The following is a 10,615-nucleotide window of genomic DNA, read 5'->3' on the forward strand; positions in this document are numbered from 1 at the left end:
ATATCCGGCTTTTCGTGAAAGTTGAGGCGGCACTGTCACGCCCTCATTTTTCAACCAAATTGGTTGAAATTTTGGTCAAGTAATCTTCGACGAAGCCCGGACTTCGGTATTGCATTTCAGCTTGGTGGCTTAAAAATTAATTAATGACTTTGGTCATTAAAAATCTGAAAATTGTAAAAAAAAATAAAAATTTATAAAACGATCCAAATTTACGTTTATCTTATTTTCCATCATTTGCTGATTCCAAAAACATATAAATATGTTATATATGGATTAAAAACAAGCTCTGAAAATTAAATATATAAAAATTATTATCAAAATTAAATTGTCGAAATCAATTTAAAAACACTTTCATCTTATTCCTTGTCGGTTCCTGATTCCAAAAACATATAGACATGATATGTTTGGATTAAAAACACGCTCAGAAAGTTAAAACAAAGAGAGGTACAGAAAAGCGTGCTATCCTTCTTAGCGCAACTACTACCCCGCTCTTCTTGTCAATTTCACTGCCTTTGCCATGAGCGGTGGACTGACGATGCTACGAGTATACGGTCTTGCTGAAAAATGGCATTGCGTTCAGTTTCATTCTGTGAGTTCGACAGCTACTTGACTAAATATTGTATTTTCGCCTTACGCGACTTGTTATATTTAGTCAAGTTTTGACTAAATATTTTAACATCGAGGGGGAATCGAAACGAGGGTCGTGGTGTATGTGCGTGTGTGTGTGTGTGTGTGTGTGTGTGTGTGTGTGTGTGTGTGTAGAGCGATTCAGACTAAACTACTGGACCGATCTTTATGAAATTTGACATGAGAGTTCCTGGGTATGAAATCCCCATACGTTTTTTTCATTTTTTTGATAAATGTCTTTGATGACGTCATATCCGGCTTTTCGTGAAAGTTGAGGCGGCACTGTCACGCCCTCATTTTTCAACCAAATTGGTTCAAATTTTGGTCAAGTAATCTTCGACGAAGCCCGGACTTCGGTATTGCATTTCAGCTTGGTGGCTTAAAAATTAATTAATGACTTTGGTCATTAAAAATCGGAAAATTGTAAAAAAAAATAAAAATTTATAAAACGATCTAAATTTACGTTTATCTTATTCTCCATCATTTGCTGATTCCAAAAACATATAAATATGTTATATTCGGATTAAAAACAAGCTCTGAAAATTAAATATATAAAAATTATTATCAAAATTAAATTGTCCAAATCAATTTAAAAACACTTTCATCTTATTCCTTGTCGGTTCCTGATTCCAAAAACATATAGATATGATATGTTTGGATTAAAAACACGCTCAGAAAGTTAAAACAAAGTGAGGTACAGAAAAGCGTGCTATCCTTCTTAGCGCAACTAATACCCCGCTCTTCTTGTCAATTTCACTGCCTTTGCTATGAGCGGTGGACTGACGATGCTACGAGTATACGGTCTTGCTGAAAAATGGCATTGCGTTCAGTTTCATTCTGTGAGTTCGACAGCTACTTGACTAAATATTGTATTTTCGCCTTACGCGACTTGTTTTACCTGGGTTCATGCTCAGTTGCTTGAAAATTGACTTGTCAGAGGTTCTTCTTCAGCCTTACACCCACATGCAAGAGAACTTGTACCAGATAATGAAATAAGTGAACTTTGAAGTGCATTCATAATTAAAGCCCAATCATGTGGTTTAACCTACCTTGTCTTGAAAAGCCTGTCCGAGGAAACAGAACAAGCACCCTTCCGCAGACCTTCCTGACTGGAGAGTCTTGGTTGTAACCGCACACTTTCTAAAGTAGTCCATAAGCAGTTCCATGTGCCTATGTTTTCACTGGAACCAGCTCCTTTGTGTACCTGTGATCTGGATGAGCTGCAACACATAAAACTTTCATATGAACACTATGTCATAAGTACACCAGTTAGCATACATCAAACACTGAGGAGCATCACAAGGTATGTTCTAAGGAGGTAACAACTATTGTCACAAAGTGTTTATGATACAGCCACAGGCACATGGCACTGAGTGGTCAATTGGTGAGGGGGGTGGGGGGCAGAAGTTCTGCTCAGTCTTGTCTACTGATACAACACTTTGTGGTGGTGTAAGGCAGGGAATCACACCCTAACCACTGGCCCCGCCCACCTGGTGTCGAGTGCCTGAGGATACATCAGTCCCAGTTATGGCTGGCCCTCGGTTTGACCAGACAACTGCCATGTACGGGTACATTTACTTTACAGTACAGATTAGTTTTCAATAGCAATGACATCATGGACGCACACCTGCCCAACACGGACACCGACAGCAAAATCAGCGACCAAACGTGATACAGAGTAACTAATCGTCACAAACATCAAAATGCTTTTTTATTAATTTTCTTGAAGAGGTCATTCTTAACCAGATAATCATTTCTAGGCAATTGAAGATTATTATTCCACCTGCAGGCTATCACTCCTAAGGCTGTTACTTGTAACACATTTCATTTCTTAAAATATGTTTTGTAAAGTACATAGATTTCACTAAAAGGCACATTCCTTCTCATGAAAACAATTTGGCTCACTGTCTAAGATCTGGTCAGGCTTTAAAATGGGATAAGACATGATTTCTTAACTTGTTCACATACCCCAAAAAGTGCGATTGTGTTATGAATAAATGCTGTAAAAGCTACCTGTACTAGTTCATTAAAAAAACAAATCACAAAATGTCACTTCACCACAGCATGCAAACAGTGTGTTTATTTCTGGTATGTGTCTAAAGGCGGAGACAGACGCACAACACAAAACCCTGTTTTCGACAAAAAACACCATCTCAAAACGTCGGGGAAACACATGTTTTTAAAGAGGGGATGTCACACGCGAAACACACAGATGAAGCGCGGTGCGTGTTTTCACAGAAATATCGGTCAGTGTCAGCTTGACCCGTCCAGCTATCGCCCTGTGTTTGAGTTTGTAAACAACACGGCTGGCAGTGCCCACTGATACGGTCAGTGTCCACTGATACGGTCAGTGTCAGCTTGACCCGTCCAGCTACCGCGTTGTGTTTGGGTTTGTAAACAACACGGCTGGCAGCGCCCACTGATATTATTGCCTCTCTTCAATCGTGACAGGATCCATAGACTCTAGTTAGGATTCATGGGTCCGATACTACCCTGAATCGGTACCACATCTGAGTCTGCCATTTTTTTCTATCTCCGTAGTGCCGGAATCCGAGTCATTTGAGTTGATCGTCCGCGTTCATTGGCTGACTACCAAAACGTGTTTTTAGATTTTAGGTAAAAAAAAGGTAAAGGTATTCCCATAACCATCTGGTCGTAGGGGAGAGAGATGTTAGAGATCTCCACTTTTCTGGGGGCCAGCTTTTTATGAGGGCGGTGCCCATCTCCTCTCCCTCGCTGCCTTTGTCTAAAACCCAAAACACGATGCAAAAACACGAAACAGTGTTTTCTGAAATGCGTTTTGGGGGATGTCACATGTGAAACACGCTGTTTTGTGTTTGTTTTGAAAGGAAACACTGTTTTGTGTTGTGCGTCTGACATGGCCTTAACACAGACACACACACACACACACACACACACACACACACACACACACACCATACACACATACACCAAAGCAACACAAAAGCCCAAAACATGCCTACCATCTAAATGAGGATATCCAGTTCCAACTGTCTTCTGCCAATATAACACTGCCAGAGACACCATGGTGTAGAAAGTCAGTTTAAAGAGAGACTACCTGGAAGAAAAATATATACATAATAATAATAAAACACCCAGTGCAATAGACATACTTGCTCGTTAAAGCTGTGGTCTATTTATGACTTTCCGGGGCTACGAGGTTGAAAAATACGGATAAAATCATGTACAGAATTCTGTACAGCAAACACTACCCGAAACCCCACCTATACGGCGTGTATGACCTTGAGAGCTTCAGTCAACGCTTGGATTTTGCAGTGGTAACATCCGGTTTGCTCTCTCAGAGCTAAGCATATTTGTCAAGAAGGATCGAGCAGAAAAAATAAACGACTTGGCAGGGATTCGAACTCAAGGCCTCGGGGCCTCGAAATGTCGGGGCAGATGTCTTGACCGCTAGGCCACTTCACCAGTGTTGTCAAAGATTTAAAAAAAAAAGAGATAATTTTATATCATTCTACGCTTGAATTACCATTCATGCGTTGCAAAAACGTAAAAATTGCCATAAAAATTTGCCTTTATTTGCAAACATGTTTCACGGAATCGCAGTACATGTTTACACCGTCATGCTACACGACATTCGCGCCATGCAAATAGCTGCGATATCTCTATTTACAACATGCAAGAAAAATGACAAGAACAGTAATTGAATCTCTCCAAAGGTCTGTGCAGTTGAAAACAGACATCTAAGAAATAGTTATACATATATTCACTTCTGAACAATGGGCGGATAGAGGTATAAATCATGCTGCTTCAAGAATAACATAACATGAATTCATATCAATGTTTTTCCTTCTTTTTCTCAATTGGCGCAGTAGCCTAGTGGTTAGGTCATCAGACACGAAGTCTCGAGGTCGAGAGTTCGAATCTGCGCCGGGGCGTTTATTTTTTTTCCCTTGATCTCTCTTGAAGATAAAATATGATCAGTTTTGAGAGAGCAAACCGGATGTTATCCCTGCAAAATTCAAGCGTTAACTGAAGCTCTCAAGGTCATACACGCCGTATAGGTGGGGTTTCGGGTAGCGTTTGCTGTACAGAATTGTGTACATGATTGTATCCCTGTTTTTCAACCTCGTAGCCCCGGAAAGTCATAAATAGACCACAGCTTTAAAGGCTTACTTTACTATGTAAAAACATTTTGCTTCACCGTCTCAGATCTTGTCAGGCTTTTACTTGGGATAAGATCATCCCTCTACTTGGACAAATACCAACATAGATCAGCTTGAATGTTCGTGAAAATATTTCATCCCACATTTTGAGTTAACTCACCACAGCAAGCAGTCACTGAATAATAATAATTGTCAGTAAGTACTGGTGTCACATGACTGATGTGAACCAGTTGATTGGCTAATGGCGATGCGCTAAAACTGTTAGCGCACTCTTGGAGTGCGCTAACTTTTCCACAGAGCGTATTCTTCCGCCCTTTGCCTAAGCGAGACTGTGCTCTCATCCTCAGAATTAATTAATGACATGTAGCTTATATTCTCCACAATACCAAATGACCATAAATTCCCTGCTTCTCAATTAAAGCAGAAGTGGGTTTTTTTCTGACAGATTGCATGTGCCTGTGCCAGTGCCAGTGATCTAAAAATAGAAGCCGCTGTGTTTCATCTAATTTTCGCCGACTTGCATAGATTCTTCTCATATGCCGTGTTCGTGGCATGTAGCTTATCATCCACATTACCAAATGATGAGTTAGTATACAATTCCCAGCGGCTAACAGAAAACACAAGTGTTATTCCGATAACGTACCAGCTAGACCAGTTTGGAAGACTGACTCGATCGACTCTGTAGCAGTAGCAGACGACATCAACCCCGCTCAGCAAATTAACTTGTTGGGCAAATGTGAACGAAAAAATGATGGGGATATAATACGTGTAGGGTTCAGAGCATTCTTACCGTTCATATTTATATTAGGCCCCCCAAAAAAATTGTCTGTTTCTGGTCACCCGACCGACCCTAAATTTCGGCGCCGACCCTAAACTTTTTTTTTCCAAACTCAAAAATGTTTTTGTTTTTTTTTGGTGGTAAAGGACAGGGTGAGAAAATGAACAACAAAAACGTGTGAAAACGAAAGTCCGCTGACGATTTGTAAATGTGTTGAGTGTCTTGTCTCTATGTATAGTGAATCCAGTCTCTTTGCGCGATTTTTAAAGTTAGTTTTATTGGTCTACATTTGGGGTAAAAAAATAAAAAAAAATAAAAAAAAATCCCGACCTACCGACCCTATTTTTTTTAGCCATGTTACCAGAAACAGACAATTTTTTTTTTTTTGGCCTTAGTACCAGACTCCCCGATGAGTGAAGATACCACACGAGAAACATGCCACATTTATTTTGAAAATGTACTTTCCGTCGACCGTGGCAAGGGGCAAAACTCTGCACAGTCAATCTGTCGAAGCTCGATGAACGGTTTCGAATCGCAAATAACTATGAGCACAGTCCTTTCTCCGAGTTTAAATGAGGTCTCTATGAAAGATCATCACTTTTTAGCTTAACGCTACACTGGAATTTACCAACAGAAATTAAAACACGAGTTTGCGTATGACGAAAGCACGACACACTTGAGACAGCCCACACAAAAGTAGATCCAGTGACACAAACCTGACCACACAGTTACGCCTATCCAAATGCGCGTTGCAAAATGTGCGTTTTGAATCTTCTTTTTTCTCTGGCGGTACTGACAATATCGTTATTGAAACAATCCCAGTGCACTAAGGGATTTATAGAGCAAACTCAGCGCTATGCGCTTCGTTCAATAATGAATTTTCTCGATTTGGTCTATAAATCCCTTAGTGCACTGGGATGTCTCAATAACTTAAATAATAATGATAATAAATGAGCATTTATATAGCGCAACATCATAACTTTACAATTATGCTCTTTGCGCTTGACACATTTAAAATTAAAACACATAATATATATTTTATTTTTTGGTATGTGGCCAAGATGAGGGATTCCATGTTAAAGCATAGCCATATAATATCTGAGACAGTGACCCACACTATAGTGACAAGGCAAGTGTGCCTTTAAATTGTAAACTGTTATATAAAAATTATGTGCATTTTGACTTCTTCATAAATTATAACCCTGATGCAGGCAGTCATCAGTAGTGGTTTAGTACCTAGAATGAGAAAAGAATGAACTTGCAAGAAACAAACTGAGTCAAAATCAAAATACCCTTTAAATTACAAACTAGATTCCACGGGGCAGACAGGGTTTGAAGTTAGAAAGCTCTGAAAATAACTCTGCTATTTGAAATTGACTAATAGTATTAACTTATAACGTCATACATGAGACAAACAAATGAACTACGGCTTTTGAAGATCCATATCCAATCCTGCTACACAAAGGCACGAGCAGAGGTTGAAATTGCCAGGGTCATTTTCCATCCCCATGTAGCCTGGATTTAATTACTGGCATTTTTTTTTAAAGAGATGTGTCACTCAGAATGACTGGAGATGGTTCACTCAATGCAGAGCATAATATACCATTGATTTCTTCATGCCATCTGATTTGCCGGTGAATTCACAGGGCGAGAACAATTCAAGACTGGCCTCAACATTTTATGCTGACTGTAAATTGTAATTATATAATATATCAATCAATCAATATGAGGCTTATATCGCGCGTATTCCGTGGGTTCAGTTCTAAGCGCAGGGATTTTTTAATTTTTTAATTTTATGCAATTTATATCGCGCACATATTCAAGGCGCAGGGATTTATTTATGCCGTGTGAGATGGAATTTTTTTACACAATACATCACGCATTCACATCGGCCAGCAGATCGCAGCCATTTCGGCGCATATCCTACTTTTCACGGCCTATTATTCCAAGTCAAACGGGTATTTTGGTGGACATTTTTATCTATGCCTATACAATTTTGCCAGGAAAGACCCTTTTGTCAATCGTGGGATCTTTAACGTGCACACCCCAATGTAGTGTACACGAAAGGACCTCGGTTTTTCGTCTCATCCGAAAGACTAGCATTTGAACCCACCACCTAGGTCAGGAAAGGGGGGAGAAAATTGCTAACGCCCTGACACAGGGTCGAACTCGCAACCTCTCGCTTCCGAGCGCAAGTGCGTTACCACTCGGCAAGTGCGTTACCTCTCGGCCACCCAGTCCTTATTATCCACCCTAGCTAACTGGTACACTAATCACTTGCTCTGGCGGACTTCTTTTTCCAACATCATAAATCTGTTATTTGTACTTTTGTGGTAAAATATTCTCATTACCAGTTGCACTCACAATCTATTGCTAGTGTATTTTGGAAATGATCAAAAGCCTTACTTGTGTTCTATAACAGCACCATGTCACTGTTGCGGGAAGAAAGAGGCAGGGATTGGTAATAACTGAGACCTGCAAGTAAACAAAACATATTTAGAATCTCATCATGTGTTATTTTGTTATATTTATGTCATAAGGTCTTACATTGCAATAACAAACACACACATAACTTAACTTAGCAAGGTGTTCTTTGTGCTAAGAATAAGAGTAATGAATTAACGCTGAAAAAGCTACTAGTTGCTTAAACAAATTCATAGCAAAATGTCACTTGATCACCACATCAAGCACACTGCATGTTCATTTCTGGTATGTATGCAAGTGGAGGGATGATCTTGTTCCATGTAAAATCCTAGCTCAGCTGATCTCTCTCAACTTGGATTCATACCACAAATTAGGAGCCTGGCTGTTTCTGTTCAGTGGGCATTTCTCCATTTGTTTTATTTGAATGCATTTCTTAAAAAGAACATTTCCTCTGCACAGCAAGCAGTCAGGATGTTATATGAAGTCTTATATCGCGCGCGTATCTCCAGACTCGGACTCAAGACGCAGGGATTTATTTATGCAGTGTGAGATGGCATTTTTTTACACAATACATCACGCATTCACATTGACCAGAAGATCGCAGCCATTTCGGCGCATATCCTACTTTTCACGGCCTATTATTCCAAGTCACACGGGTATTTTGGGTGGACATTTTTATCTATGCCTATACAATTTTGCCAGGAAAGACCCTTTTGTCAATCGTGGGATCTTTAACGTGCACACCCCAATGTAGTGTACACGAAGGGACCTCGGTTTTTCTTCTCATCCGAAAGACTAGCACTTGAACCCACCACCTAGGTTAGGAAAGGGGGGAGAAAATTGCTAACGCCCTGACCCAGGGTCGAAATCGCAACCTCTCGCTTCCGAGCGCAAGTGCGTTACCACCCGACCACCCAGTCCTTTTTGTTCCAAATCAAACGTTGTTTTGCTCCAACCAAGACTGCAGATCTTGGCAAACATGTGGCCTAAAAACTAGATTTCATGACCTTACCCGTACTCACCCTGAAAAGTGCCGATCTAGATTTTGCTATTTTAACAGAGGGGACAGAGGTTGTACCTCTCCTCATGCAGACACCGCATAACAAATATGTGTGTAACAAATCCAGTTGCAACACTGTAGTTTCATGGCTTAATTTCATTGACTGATTGAGTCAGCAGTAGTGAGTACTACATGTCATTATGATCATACCAGTATTAGTGAGTATTACAATTGGAGCAATCTGCAGAATTGTTACCAATACATCATCATAACAGGAATTCCTCAGTGCATGAGACATTGGTGTGTAGACATATAATACATAAATATGTAGATCTTTAAAACATTCAATGAGTCATGGGACTAAAAACTGCTAAAGCCTTATGTGGCAACATCGCAAACAAACAAAATTAACCAACCCCAAAGTATGTCAACCTCATGGCCCTTGTACTTGTAGTTCAAGTTGTACTAGCCAACAAACATAACAAGTCGCGAAAGGCGAAAATACAATACTTAGTCAAGTAGCTGTCGAACTCACAGAATGAAACTGAACGCAATGCAATTTAGCGCGGTAGTGGTTACGCTATGCTGCATAGCACGCTTTTCTGTACCTCTCTTCGTTTTAGCTTTCTGAGCGTGTTTTTAATCCAAACATATCATATCTATATGTTTTTGGAATCAGGAACCGACAAGGAATAAGATGAAAGTGTTTTTAAATTGATTTGGAAAATTTTATTTTGATAATAATTTTTATATATTTAATTTTCAGAGCTTGTTTTTAATCCGAATATAACATATTTATATGTTTTTGGAATCAGCAAATGATGGAGAATAAGATAAACGTAAATTTGGATCGTTTTATAAATTTTTATTTTTTTTTACAATTTTCAGATTTTTAATGACCAAAGTCATTAATTAATTTTTAAGCCACCAAGCTGAAATGCAATACCGAAGTCCGGGCTTTGTCGAAGATTACTTGACCAAAATTTCAACCAATTTGGTTGAAAAATGAGGGCGTGACAGTGCCGCCTCAACTTTCACGAAAAGCCGGATATGACGTCATCAAAGACATTTATCAAAAAAATGAAAAAAACGTTCGGGGATTTCATACCCAGGAACTCTCATGTCAAATTTCATAAAGATCGGTCCAGTAGTTTAGTCTGAATCGCTCTACACACACACACACACACACAGACACACAGACACACAGACACACGCACATACACCACGACCCTCGTTTCGATTCCCCCTCGATGTTAAAATATTTAGTCAAAACTTTACTTGACTAAATATAAAAAGGAACTTAGCTCAGTAGGTGTTGATTGCTCTGCGTCATTATCAATATCATGATGCTGCGAGTCGAAATGCAGTTCAAACACAGACAGAACAAAATGGAATCTTTGAATGAAAAAAAATTGTAATTTGTATGGTCATGGTGTTAAAGTTTTGAACTTTAGCGTTGTAAATTCATTGCTCCGAATCAACTGCAATCTAACCCTCCGATTACGGTCCTAAGTCATTTACATACCTTCGGAGTTTTACGGAATGGGTATGACGTCCTTTCATCTAATGATCTACTGTCTTAAAAGGAGTGTTAGTGTTACCTTCGGATTTTGCTCAGTCGCCCAGTCACCGTCTCCTTGA

At 39.5% G+C, this 10,615-nt stretch overlaps 1 long non-coding RNA gene across 1 annotated transcript; it reads right to left on the bottom strand.

The window, feature by feature from the left end:
• Positions 1-1,696: 1,696 nt before the first annotated feature.
• Positions 1,697-8,028, bottom strand: LOC138980860 (uncharacterized). Its single transcript, XR_011460463.1, has 3 exons — positions 7,957-8,028; positions 3,612-3,706; positions 1,697-1,847 (listed from the first exon to the last, which is right to left on the bottom strand). It is a non-coding gene; the product is annotated as an uncharacterized lncRNA (long non-coding RNA).
• Positions 8,029-10,615: the final 2,587 nt, after the last annotated feature.

Source organism: Littorina saxatilis, linkage group LG11 (assembly GCF_037325665.1).
Source record: "Littorina saxatilis isolate snail1 linkage group LG11, US_GU_Lsax_2.0, whole genome shotgun sequence".
NCBI lineage: Eukaryota > Metazoa > Mollusca > Gastropoda > Littorinimorpha > Littorinidae > Littorina > Littorina saxatilis.